The following is a 12,929-nucleotide window of genomic DNA, read 5'->3' on the forward strand; positions in this document are numbered from 1 at the left end:
AGTCCAGCTCACCCTCCCAGACACTATGAGTAGGTCAAGAAAGTACTCAGTCTCTCATCCGCGTACACTGGGTTTGAACGCCCACATTGCCAAACTAATCTCGTTTGAGATGATGTTGGTGGAAAGCACAGCTTTCCGCGAACTCATGGCCTATGCAGTACCACGCTATGACCTACCCAGTCGCCACTTCTCTCGCAAAGCCATCCCAGCCCTCCACCATCATGTGAAAGACCGCATTGTCCATGCACTCAAGCAGTCAGTGAGCGGAAAGGTGCACCTCACAACTGATGCATGGTCCAGTCGGCATGGCCAGGGCCGTTACGGGTCCATCACTGCGCACTGGGTTAATGTCGTGGATGCAGGGTCCACAGGGGACAGCGGTGGTGGGACAGTGCTGCCTAACCCACGGTATAGGAAACAGTTGGCTGTAGGCGTTCGACCCTCCTCCTCCTCCACCTCCTCCAGAAGCGAAAGCTCGTCCACAGAGCGCAGTCGTACGAGCACTCCATCTGCAGCTGCCACTGTTGCACACGATGTGTCCCCCTATCGAGCAGCTAGTGGAAAGCGTCAGCAGGCTGTGTTGCAGATAATGTGTTTGGGCGACAGACACACCGCCGAGGTGCTGGCCGAGTACTTGAAGCGACAAACTGAGTCATGGCTGGGCAGTGTACATCTTGAGGCAGGCAAGGTAGTTAGTGATAACGGCCGTAATTTTGCGGCAGCCATAGCCCTTTCAAAACTCAGCCACATACCTTGCTTGGCTCACACCTTGAACCTGGTGGTGCAGTGCTTCCTCAAAAATTATCCGGAGTTAACAGCCCTGCTCCAGAAGGTGCGAAGACTGTGCGCGCACATCCGCCGGTCGCCTGTACACGCCGTTCGTATGCAGAAGCTGCAGCGATTGCTCCACCTTCCCAACCACCGCCTCATTATCGACATTGCAACAAGGTGGAACTCCACCCTGCACATGGTGGAGCGGCTGTGCGAGCAGAGGCAGGCCATAATGCATTTGTGGGAGGATACACGGCCAGGCACTTTGAGAGCAGACATGGAGTTGACAGGTGTGCAGTGGTCGAAGCTGAAAGACCTTTGTAAAGTCCTTCAGTGTTTTGAGGAATGCACACGGCTGGTAAGCGCAGACGACGCCATTCTAAGCATGAGCATCCCACTTATGCGTCTGCTCATGCAAACTTTGACGCACCTTAAGGAGCAGGCGTCTGCAGCCAATGTTGATGAGGAGGAAGAGGAGGAGGGAATCCTTGATGACATTCAGCCATTGTCTGCTCAGGGACCTCTCCTGGACGAGGTGGAGGAAGAAGAGGAGGAGGAGGAGGATGATGGCGATGATTACTTAGGGGAGGAGGATGCATCTCGTGGGGCAAGTGAAAATGTTGGCGTGGCAAGGTCTGGTACAGGGTTTGTGCGTGACTGGAGGGATGTGGATTTGCCAGAAAGTGCTCCTCCACCCAGCACTCGCAGTGCATCATTGACACCGGGAACATTGGCCCACATGTCAGATTATGCCTTGCAGATCCTAAAAAGGGACCCCCGCATTGCCAAAATGATGAACGATGACGACTACTGGTTGGCCAGCATCCTGGATCCACGCTATAAAGGCAAATTACAAAACATCATGCCACAGGAGAACCTTGACCTAATATTGGCTAATAAACAAGCAACTCTGGTAAATCGGTTGCTTGAGGCATTCCCACACACAGCAGCGGTGATGGTTCTCACACGAGCCGTACGGGCCGGGGGCAGCTTGGCAGAGGTGTTCGTGGTGCACACAGCAGAAGTGGCGTTGGAGACAGGGGTTTCATGACAATGTTGTGGACTGATTTTTCAAATACCGCTCACACAACTGGTAATACTGCATCGATGGAAAGTGACGGGAGACAGCAGTTGTCAACTATGGTAACAAACTACTTTTCCTCCCATATCGATGTTCTCCTACACAGGTCATTCCCCTTTGACTATTGGGCCGCTAAACTGGACACCTGGCCTGAATTGGCACAATATGCCTTACAGGAGCTCGCTTGCCCAGCTGCAAGTGTGCTATCGGAAAGAGTCTTCAGTGCAGCTGGATCAATCCTGACAGAAAAAAGGACCCGTCTGTCAACCCAAAATGTGGATGATCTAACCTTCATTAAAATGAACCACGCATGGGTTTCCAAGGATTTTGTCCCACCTTCCCCTGATGACACATAGGGTGACAGAAAAATGGCTTGCTTTGGTCCACCTCTTCCTGGTACTTCACCTATTTCGCCTTTTGCATCAGCTGAATGTCCAACATCAACATATGCCACTTTCTAAAACTCCCTAACTGTGCTGCCTCCCCCCCCATGGCCGGGGTCACCACCTACCGCACGACACCGTGCGAGTGCCGTTGCCCTGAACAGGTGGGTAGGCCGACTCTTGGGCGCGGGCACTGGCACAGGGTCCCTCATAGTGCAATCAAGTGTCTCTGACGGTGGTGGTGCACACCCGCCGTCAGACACACCGCTGTACTATGAGGGGCCCAGTGCCAGTACCGACGCCCACGAGTGGGCCCCCCTTGCTTGGGCAGGGCCCCAGCATTTGCAATCTTTACCTCTCCCTGCTCCTCCGCTGTGTAATCTGGGCCGTCAAATCCATACTGTGCCTGACACCGTCTGAGCCTGCCTCCTGAGACATATATTTTGAATGTGTACGCTATCCATACATGTTATCCAGGGATACGGTACCCTTTCTAACCTTTGTGCAATCACGTGCAATCCATACTGGGCCTAACACCGTCTGAGCCTGCCTCCTGAGACATATATTTTGAATGTGTACGCTATCCATACATGTTATCCAGGGATACGGTACCCTTTCTAACCTTTGTGCAATCACGTGCAATCCATACTGGGCCTAACACCGTCTGAGCCTGCCTCCTGAGACATATATTTTGAATGTGTGCGCTATCCATACATGTTATCCAGGGATACGGTACCCTTTCTAACCTTTGTGCAATCACGTGCAATCCATACTGGGCCTAACACCGTCTGAGCCTGCCTCCTGAGACATATATTTTGAATGTGTACGCTATCCATACTTGTTATCTGGGGATACGGTACCCTTTCTCACCTTTGTGTAATCACGTGTAATCCATACTGGGCGTGAGAACGGCTGGCGAGCTGTTAAGCAAGCTACAGCACCTGTCCAGACAAGTACAGGGATTCCCTAGCGAGGAGACTTATTTGATTGTTTTCAATGTTGGGACAGCAATTTTTGGGGAGCACTATACTCTGGAGAATGATAGATGGGGCCCACCATACACTGGAACATTCCAAAGGTGGACATCAGACACTGGAGCAGCATTTACAGGGCCCATTATACACTAGAGCATTAGAAATGGGGCCCATTATGTTTGGAGCATTATTTGGGCCCATAAGACAGTGGAGCTTCATCCATGGGGACCAACATATACTGTAGCATTATGTGGAGCTCATCATATACTGTTTCAAACATTATATGGGACCAATGATTCTGTATGGAGAAATAGATGGGCCTCGTCATGAGATGTAAAAAGTGAGGTATTTTTCATTGTACTATACCGCTATTTCTCTGCCGTATCGGAGCATGATGAGTTGTGGTATGTGTTAAAGGGGCGCTCTTTCGCCCAGGGCACATGAAAACCTGGAGCCAGCCCTCCCCCCCCACAGTTTGTAGCCAAATAACCCCCATTTTTCAGTGCGTAACTTGTATTATGAAGTTAATTAAGGTTGACAAGCTTAAGAAAGAAGAATTGATGCTTTTTGCATTCAAATGGGCACTGTAGGTGTGTTTCCTGTCCTCCTCTCACTGCCGACTTTTATTCCCCATTGACTTACATTGGGTTTCGTGTTTCGGGACGACCCCGACTTTTCCCTATAATCGGACGATCTTGCCCGACCCGACTTTTGGAAAAGTCGGGTTTCACGAAACGAAACGCGACCCTAAAAAAACCAATAGTCGCTCAAATCTAGTCGAGACGCAAAGATCTTTTGGTGTTGTTTTCCTGCCTCTGGCACTTGGTGCGTCGACTGTGTGCATGGCATCATGAAATCTGAAGATTACCAAAGCATTTTGGGTCGCAGTGTAGTGCTTCGTGTCAGAAAGCTTGGTTTTTGTCCTAGGTCATGAATCTTCCAGGAGGACGATGACCACAAACATACTTAAAGAAGCACCCATAAATGGATGGAAACAAAGCACTGGAAAATTCTGAAGTGGCCAGCAATGAGCCTGGATCTAAATCCCATTTGAACACCTGTGGAGAGATCTTAAAATTGGTGTTGGGAGAAGACGCCTTCAAGTATGAGAGACCTGGAGCAGTTTACAAAAGAAGAGTGGTCCAAACTTCCAGGTGAGAGGTGGAAGAAGCTTGTTGATGGTTATAGGAAATGATTGATTGCAGTTATTTATTCCAAAAGGTGTGCAGCCAAATATTAAGTTGATCGTGCCAATAATTTTGTAAGGGCTATTTGGGGGGTTTTGTGTGAAATGATGTTCAATTTCTGTTTTTTTTCTACTCTTCCTTTTTTTGTGTGTTGTTTCAATACACAAAGGGAATAAACGTGCAATTGCAATCATTTTGGGAGAAATACTTGTCTGGAACAATTTCAATAGAGTTAACACTTTCGGCCATGAACTGTATATATTTCTCGGATCAAATTTCCAACTTTCATAAGGATAGTAAAATCCCAAGATCATATCTATATTGAGATGTTAACCTGCTATTGAGTGCATCTGGCAACGTCGCTTAGATTGCAGGTTTCCTGACAGCTAATCTTTCCCTTGGTTGCATTCACCTTGATGTAAGCGTGGCGTTAGGAACGTCGGCCGTATGAGCTTAGCTTGAAAGCTGCTCGTGATTCTGTTCTGAAGGAAGAACTAATCCTTGTGTTTGATATACAAGCTAACCATGCATTACTGTTGCATCCAGTGAAGGGGTTAATTCCTCTCTCAAGCCATATGCATGCGGGATGTGAGCTGCCCTAACCATTGCAAATGCCGCAGCATAATCTGCTTTACAGCAGAGCGCTCTGCACATATATATACTCTCTGACACGCACACATGCTCAACTATAATCCCTCTCCTTGCCCTTAACTACCGTTAACCAAAGTGCTTAATGCACAATTTAAGCTGGATCCACTCTAAAAACACTTTAATTGAGGAGCATTAAATGTTAAAATGATTAAAAAAAGATGATATAAATAAAACCCAAAGAGAGGCTGATACCAGCATCTGCAGTGATGGGGACGGGAGGGGGAGCGCTCGATCTGTCTTGTGGCTTCGAAAGTTCCAAACATTAATACGAGACCTTCGTGCCGCGCTTCGTGTGGCCATATCAGGCTCAATAATGCTCTGTAAGGCCTATGTTAATAGAACCATTGATATTGCTACAGGATAAGCTTAAAGGGGTTTTCCACTTTCAGGAAAGTGGACCCCAAACACTTTGAAATACCCAACAACTAACAGGTCAGGTTATCGCCCTTCCCCATTCCAGCGCCAACTACCCACCGCTGTTGGAATCTGTTTGTGCTGCAGCGGTGACATCACATCGGCAACGCGGACCACTGTTGTAGCCAATCACTGAGCTCAGCGACTTGTACAGTCTACCTTGGCACAGCCACCAACCACATTTATTGCCTACTGCTGTGATGTATGTTATCATATTTCAAAAACTGACCGTCACATCCAAGCATAAGCATAGTGTGAACAGGTGCTTAACCTAGAGTCACCAACTCGTATACATTCGAGCAAAAAAGGAAGCACACTGTAGCGCCAAACCATGCAAAAATGAATTGCATTAGAAGTATGAAAAATTGAGAAAGTTTAGCGCTTAAAATGGCCAAGTTATGTGTACCTGGAAGCCACGTTAAGGCATTTCTCGTTTTCCAGGTCCCTATTCTACGCCAATCCTCACTAAGACTGTAGGCTCCATCTGAATGGGAACCTATGAAAAATCCTCTGTTAGGACTGAAGTCTATATCTCTGTGGAGGGGAAATGGCCCTGGTTTGATTAAAAACGCCTGCAGCTAACAGGTGGAGTGCTTATTCAGAAAGTAAATGAATACAAATTTCAAAAACTGACCGTTACATCCAAGCATAAGCATAGTGTGAACAGGTGCTTAACCTAGAGTCACCAACTCACATACATTCAATCAAAAAAGGAAGCACACTGTAGCGCCAAACCATGCAAGCATGAAAAATGAATAATAACTTGGCCATTTTATGCACTCCACCTGAGCACTCCGCCTGTTAGCTGCAGACGTTTTTAATCAAACCAGGGCCATTTCCCCTCCACAGAGATATAGACTTCAGTCCTAACAGAGGATTTTTCATAGGTTCCCATTCAGATGGAGACTACAGTCTTAGTGAGGATTGGCATAGAATATTGACCTGGAAAACGAGAAACGCCTTAACGTGGCTTCCAGGTACACATAACGTGGCCATTTTATGAGCTAAACTTTCTCAATTTTTCATACTTCTAATGCAGTAATGCAATTCATTATTCATTTTTCATGTTTGCATGGTTTGGTGCTACAGTGTGCTTCCTTTTTTGCTTGTATGTTATCATGACATCACTGCTTTTAAAGGGATTCTCAAGATCAGAAAAAAAAACAGTTTTTTTTTTCCCCCCAGAAGCAGAACTTCCCTTTTCAATTGGTTGTTGTCGCCTCTATTGCTGCTCATCCCCCTTAAAGTAACTTAGTTTTTTTCCCTCTAATTCTAAGGATCAGTGCAGGGCGAGCCTGGATCTATAATTTAACCCTGACATTTGAAAGCACATAGGCCATTGCTGTCCCCTCAAACATACTACCCATGATGGGAAGTATGAAGATTGGCTTCAGTCACCGCTCAGTATACTAACACCAATAATACCGTTACATTATTATCATACCGCCACGCTATGACCACCACATAATGACTGAATAATGCCACCATACTGATCATGACCAAACATGAATGTTCCAAGACCGATATTACCATCAACATTGCATTATAAGAGGTAAATAATAGCGCCAAACCTTAAGCACATAATTATCAGCATATACCGCGATTATATTCATCATTAGCCAAAAACAACTGTATTGAGACTGAAACTACCCCCATAGTGACCATATATTGGTAGATAACGGCTTTTATGTTATACCACAGCACTGCAGACCATATATTTGTATACTGTACAGATAAATCCAGTGACGTTCTCGCTGATGGTAGCCTTTAACTTTTCCATTTCATCCACACCGCTATGACCACTTCTTCCATCCATGACTTGTGTGTACTTTCTGCAAATGCATCTTTGGCTCATCGCTTTTACAGCACCCTCTTCATATTCCTCTCTTCCATACACCCAAACAGTATCATCAATAACTCCTCTGAGCCCCGCTCCGTAAAGTACCCTCCTTTTGTGCGCACACAATAATAGTGCCTTCTCATTGTAATAATACTGCCCAGTACCTCAGTATAGTAATAATGCTACTCTGTGCTTCTTCATAGAAATACGCTGTATAGTAATAAAGCATCAGCTGTGCCTGGCCAAGCAACAAAATAAACTAAGACCTTACCCTCTCTCTCGATGAGCTGTGATGTGTCCTCCCCGTAGTCTCTGGCCCAGCACAGGCCCATGGCCTCCCATCTCCTTCACGGCCCTGGCCTCTGGCAGTCAGGAAGCAGCCTGTGTCCTACCTGATTAAGTGGTGGAGCTGGGAGCCGGAGGCTCTCTTCTCTGCCACAGTTGTAATCTGTGTCCTGTTGGTATCCACTCGCTGAACTTTGCTTTTATACCTGACCTTTTTTAGCAAAATAGTCAATACAAGGTTGTTATTACAAGTAGAGTAAGCCCCAGTTCTCCATAATGTGTCCTGCCTTACAGATTTAGAACCTTTATGAAGTGATTGAATATTTATGCAAATAACTAATCTATACATTGTCTTTTGATTCTACAAAACATTAAAGGGAATCTGTCCTTAGGATCAACCCTCCTGAGCCGTCTATATGGCCATGTAGGTCCTAAGAAGCTGAATAACCTGATACCTTGCTAACTGTGATCTGATGTCTTATTCCAGAGAAATTTGTGTTTTTCTTACTATATAAATGAGCTGTGAAGATCTATGGGCTAGAGATACATTTACCTGGGAATCTTCCTCCAGAGTTTATTTTCATAAAAGAGAGCATTACCATTTTAATGAATGACCTACATGCCCATATAGGTTTAGGAGATCCTACTGAAAAGACTTGGCATTATTGCTCTGATATCAGAATCCTTTATGGGGTTTTCCACAGTAGATAATTCCTACTAGTTGGATGGGTCCCTTGAAATTAAAGCAATCCTCCATGCTGACTTTGAAGCCTACCTGCTTCCCTCCCTTTACCTTCTCCATCGACACGGGCTTTCCGCTCCTCTTACATCTACATCAACGGTCATCTAATGTAAGACAGGAGAATTCCTCCAGAGCAAGAGATGTTCTTTGTATCTTCTTTCCACTCTGACAAAGGGATAAGATTCCTGTAGAGAAAGACCCCTAATATTGATTTAGTCTGCTTCATGGGGTATATGAAAATGGGTTTTCGTAATAAGTCTCATCCTCTGGGATCACTAGAACATTAATATGATGAGGCTTAATTTTTATTGACTTGGACTTCAGAAAGTTACCAGATTTCTCCTTTACAAGACGGACACTGTGTAGTCTCTGTGCAGAATATACACTTCCGATACAGATCCTCAGTGTCTGCATTGAAAGACACAACAGCAGCTATGATGCGTCATTGCGCCCTTTCATCCAGAAAGATGAGGTCTTATGTGAATCTACCGTGAATATTTTATTACTAGAGGCAGGCTTTAGTTCAGGATTGTCACTGAAACCATTATTGAGGATAATGCCACTATGCAGGACATTGCTGTACGAGCCGTGCAAACGAGTGGGATTGTGCTGTGTCAGTGATGGGCACATCTAGTGCTGAGTCAGGTTGGCAATGTGCTATATAGGACATAATGCTTGGTAATATGAAAGCATCATTGTGAGATGGCTCAGTGCTAGAGGCAACTTTAATATCAGTATTGGGTCACCAATCCTACTGCCTAAACTCCATTGGTTTTCCTCCATGTAGTGTCCAGGGTCATGCATCCTCCATATCGGACATATTCAGAGCCTGTAGTTTGTTTTTTTTTCATCTATAGCAAGATGTCTAGAAATTCTTACCCATTATCTCAATAATTTTCCCCTTTTCAGAAGGGTTGTTTTACTAAACGGACAAAAATCTAGCTTAGCGGAAACTTGTCTGTCGATTTAATGGAGTCCAAACCACTTTGCCAAGGAGAAGGCCATTTTTCTGCAATAGCCACTGTAGGGGACATGTAGGATTAGGGAATATTCACACAACCTTTTTTTTTTCAGGCCGTTATTAACTTAAAAGACTGAACATATATCTATGTAAAAATATAATAAAAACTGACAGGCACTTCCAATCAGAAAAAGACAAGTGTGAACAGCTGCTAGCTAAGAGAGCCGCTTTATATAACAAATTAAAACTGCACTCTAACGCTATAATATGTAATCATTGAGTATATGATATTGGAACTGCATTACTGCTGTAGAAAACATGTTAAAAAATTAAGGTACTTAGTGCAGAAATTGGCCAATTTGCGTGAGCCCAACAGCTATGCAAATATTCAGGGTTTTCTATGTCTTTTAACCTCTTCAGGTTTCCAAACTGGTTACAAATGATGACCAGTCCATTCTTCAGGCAGCTTCTGCTCTGCAGACATGTAGTAGTAGAGCACGGCACTCTTGCACCGAGCTTGGCACTCAATTGATTTAGAAAAAAGATGACTGATTTGCAATCCACAGTAAATATAGATGATGTTTCGCTTTCAGTTTAGCACTTCAGATATACGGTTTCCAAAGTGGTTAAAAGTTGTGACCGGTCCATTCTTCAGGCAGCTTCCGCTCAGCAGACAATCTATACTTTACAAGGATCAAAAGAAGACAGCCGGGCGTCTTTTTGAGTGTTTTGTCAGCATTTTTGATTAAAAAAAAACAGTTATGGGGAAAATCTGCACATAAAACTCAGTGTACTCGCAAGGAAGATTAAGATGTGGCGGATGTGAAACACGCAGGTCACATTACGCAGAGTAAAAAAAAAGGCACAGTGGACGTCAGATTTCTACAAATTCTATCCACTTTGCTGGAACTGTAAGAGGCTGCTTTAAAAACTCATCATGGGAACACAACCTAACATGGTGACCGTTCAAAACTGATCTCCATTAAGGGTTATACAGGGGATCCCAAACGGAGTTCCCTCTTTATGATATCCATATGGACAAAGGTTATTTTTGAGCCAACCTTCTTAAGGATCTGGCATTACTGATATTGACGCAGCGTCACAGTAATCAAGTTAGATATCCGTTTCTAATCCCATATGAGATGTTCATGTCTTCTTCTGGGCTGCTGGAAAAAAGGTATTGATGCATAACTTGGCAAATTAGTCCCATCAGTGGAATGGATGCATCCATATGGCCTCATGCATGCGGCATTGTTGGGTACACTGAGCCTGTACGGCAATACATTAAGGCTGCATGGCGTAACGAGACCTTCATGTAATGCAAAATACATGAAGGTGTCCTCTCCTAGAAGAGATGCTTCTTACAGAGACTACCTCTGTATTGACAGAAGACGTTGGAGTATGCCATGATTTTTTCCTGTCTGATTCCTGTCAAATATGTTCAGTTTGAGGTATACATAGGTGCAGTAAGGCGCCATGTACTGGAATGGTACAGCTGCTACTTTTCTATACATTCTCCTTGCTCCCATTTACTTTCCTGACCATTTCCCTAACAATTCTCTCTCCTGACATTTGTACTTAGTGGTAATTATCTTGTATTGATTGGAACACCATGTGGCAGATTTTTACTAAACCGTCCTAAAACGCTTGCCTGAAAAAGCACTTACCATATTTAATTAGTGTAGAACAAGCACTATATTAAGACAAACATTAAAGAGTTCACATTTAGGATGTTCTGAAGATCCAATGTGATGGGAAAGCCAACTGTGAAAATAATACATGTAATCCATGGCCACATTTACATAGTAACAGTGGAAGCAAAATACTACTGTGTACAATGGAAACCTATCACCATATGTTCCACAGTCAATGAATGGAATACTTTTAACTGGGCACCACCATAAATTAGCCAGATAATGGCCACAAACTGCATTTCTCTCTGGAGGACAGCTAATTGAATGCATTCTCATCTTTTCAAGACCAAGACAAAAATAACTCCATCCAAGTTCAGACCAACGGCCAAGAGCGTCCACCTACGTTATTTTCAGAACTCTCATTAATTTCTATGGTTCTTACCTGTTTCTGTAGCTCGACCACCATTGGTTGAAGCCTGGATGGAAATATTTTGGTCCATGAAACGCAGAGATTGGAATTGTTCTTCAATTTTTTTTCCCTGCTGACTCTTCAGGGAAATTTAATGGTGTAAAATACGGCCAATGGCTGTAAGGAACCTTTCCGTTGAACCTTGTAACAAAAAGGTATTTTCCATAGCAGACAGTCCCTTTCATCCTTGTGTAACTATTATTTCTTAATGACAATGAGAACAAAAAAAGTTTTGGGTTGTTTTGTTTTCCGTTTCTCATCCCATAGAATCCAGTTGGAGAATTAATAAGAAAAACATCCAAAATGAATTCTCAAACTGGTAAATTTAATGGTCCAATGACACCCCTTTTATCAGCTAAAATAATCTACTTTCTATTGATAGCATTTTTGGGACACTATTTTGAAAAATTACCATCTTACCCCTACCCCTCCAACATTGCAAGATAAGAAGGGCACAGTGCGTAGCACAGAATGTGCCCTGGAAATTTTTATTTTATGAAAAGTCACTTCACTAATCTCACCAAGTCCTTTATATGTACCCACTCAAAAATATTGCTCCAACTGAAGTCCATTATTGCTCCAAATTTGTATGATACTCCTAATATGGCCCCACAGCGGCTCCATACAGTATGATGAACACATCCTCCACCACACACAGTATGGTGCCCCCACATACACTGCTAACCACATACAGTATGATTCCTCCACAGTCCCCCTCACACAAAGTAAGATGCCGCCTGCAGTACCCCACACACAGTATGATGCCCACACATACACAGCTACCCACATACAGTATGATTCCTCCACAGTCCCCCTCACAAAAAGTAAGATGCCCCCTATAGTACCCCACACACTGTATGATGCCCACACATACACTGCTAACCACATACAGTATGATTCCTCCACAGTCCCCCTCACACAAAGTAAGATGCCGCCTATAGTACCCCACACACAGTATGATGCCCACACATACACAGCTACCCACATACAGTATGATTCCTCCACAGTCCCCCTCACACAAAGTAAGAAACCCCTTATAGTACCCCACACATAGTATGATGCCCCCACAACACCTATCTACACACAGTATGATTCCTCCACAGTCCCCCTCACACAAAGTAAGAAACCCCATATAGTACCCCACACACAGTATGATGCCCCCACAACACCTATCTATATACAGTATGATTCCTCCACAGTCCCCCTCACACAAAGTAAAATATCCCCTATAGTCCACCACATACAGTATGATGCCCCCACATATACTGCTAACCACATACAGTATGATTCCTCCACAGTCCCCCTCACACAAAGTAAGATACCCCTTATAGTATCCCACACACAGCATGATGCCCTCAGTGTACATCCCCGGCAGCACAATGCTCCCACACAAGCAACCCACTTGTCTTTATGTCCTGCTTTTCTGATTAGCTATTCTCTGTTACCAAGACTAAGTGGTGGGGTAGGGATCTAATGGCTCCCTGCTCCACCATTGTATTCCACTGGATGTGTGGCCTGAGGGCACAGATACAGCTGA

Source organism: Dendrobates tinctorius, unplaced genomic scaffold (assembly GCF_039654945.1).
Source record: "Dendrobates tinctorius isolate UK_male_01 unplaced genomic scaffold, ASM3965494v1 ptg000029l, whole genome shotgun sequence".
NCBI classification, from domain to species: domain Eukaryota; kingdom Metazoa; phylum Chordata; class Amphibia; order Anura; family Dendrobatidae; genus Dendrobates; species Dendrobates tinctorius.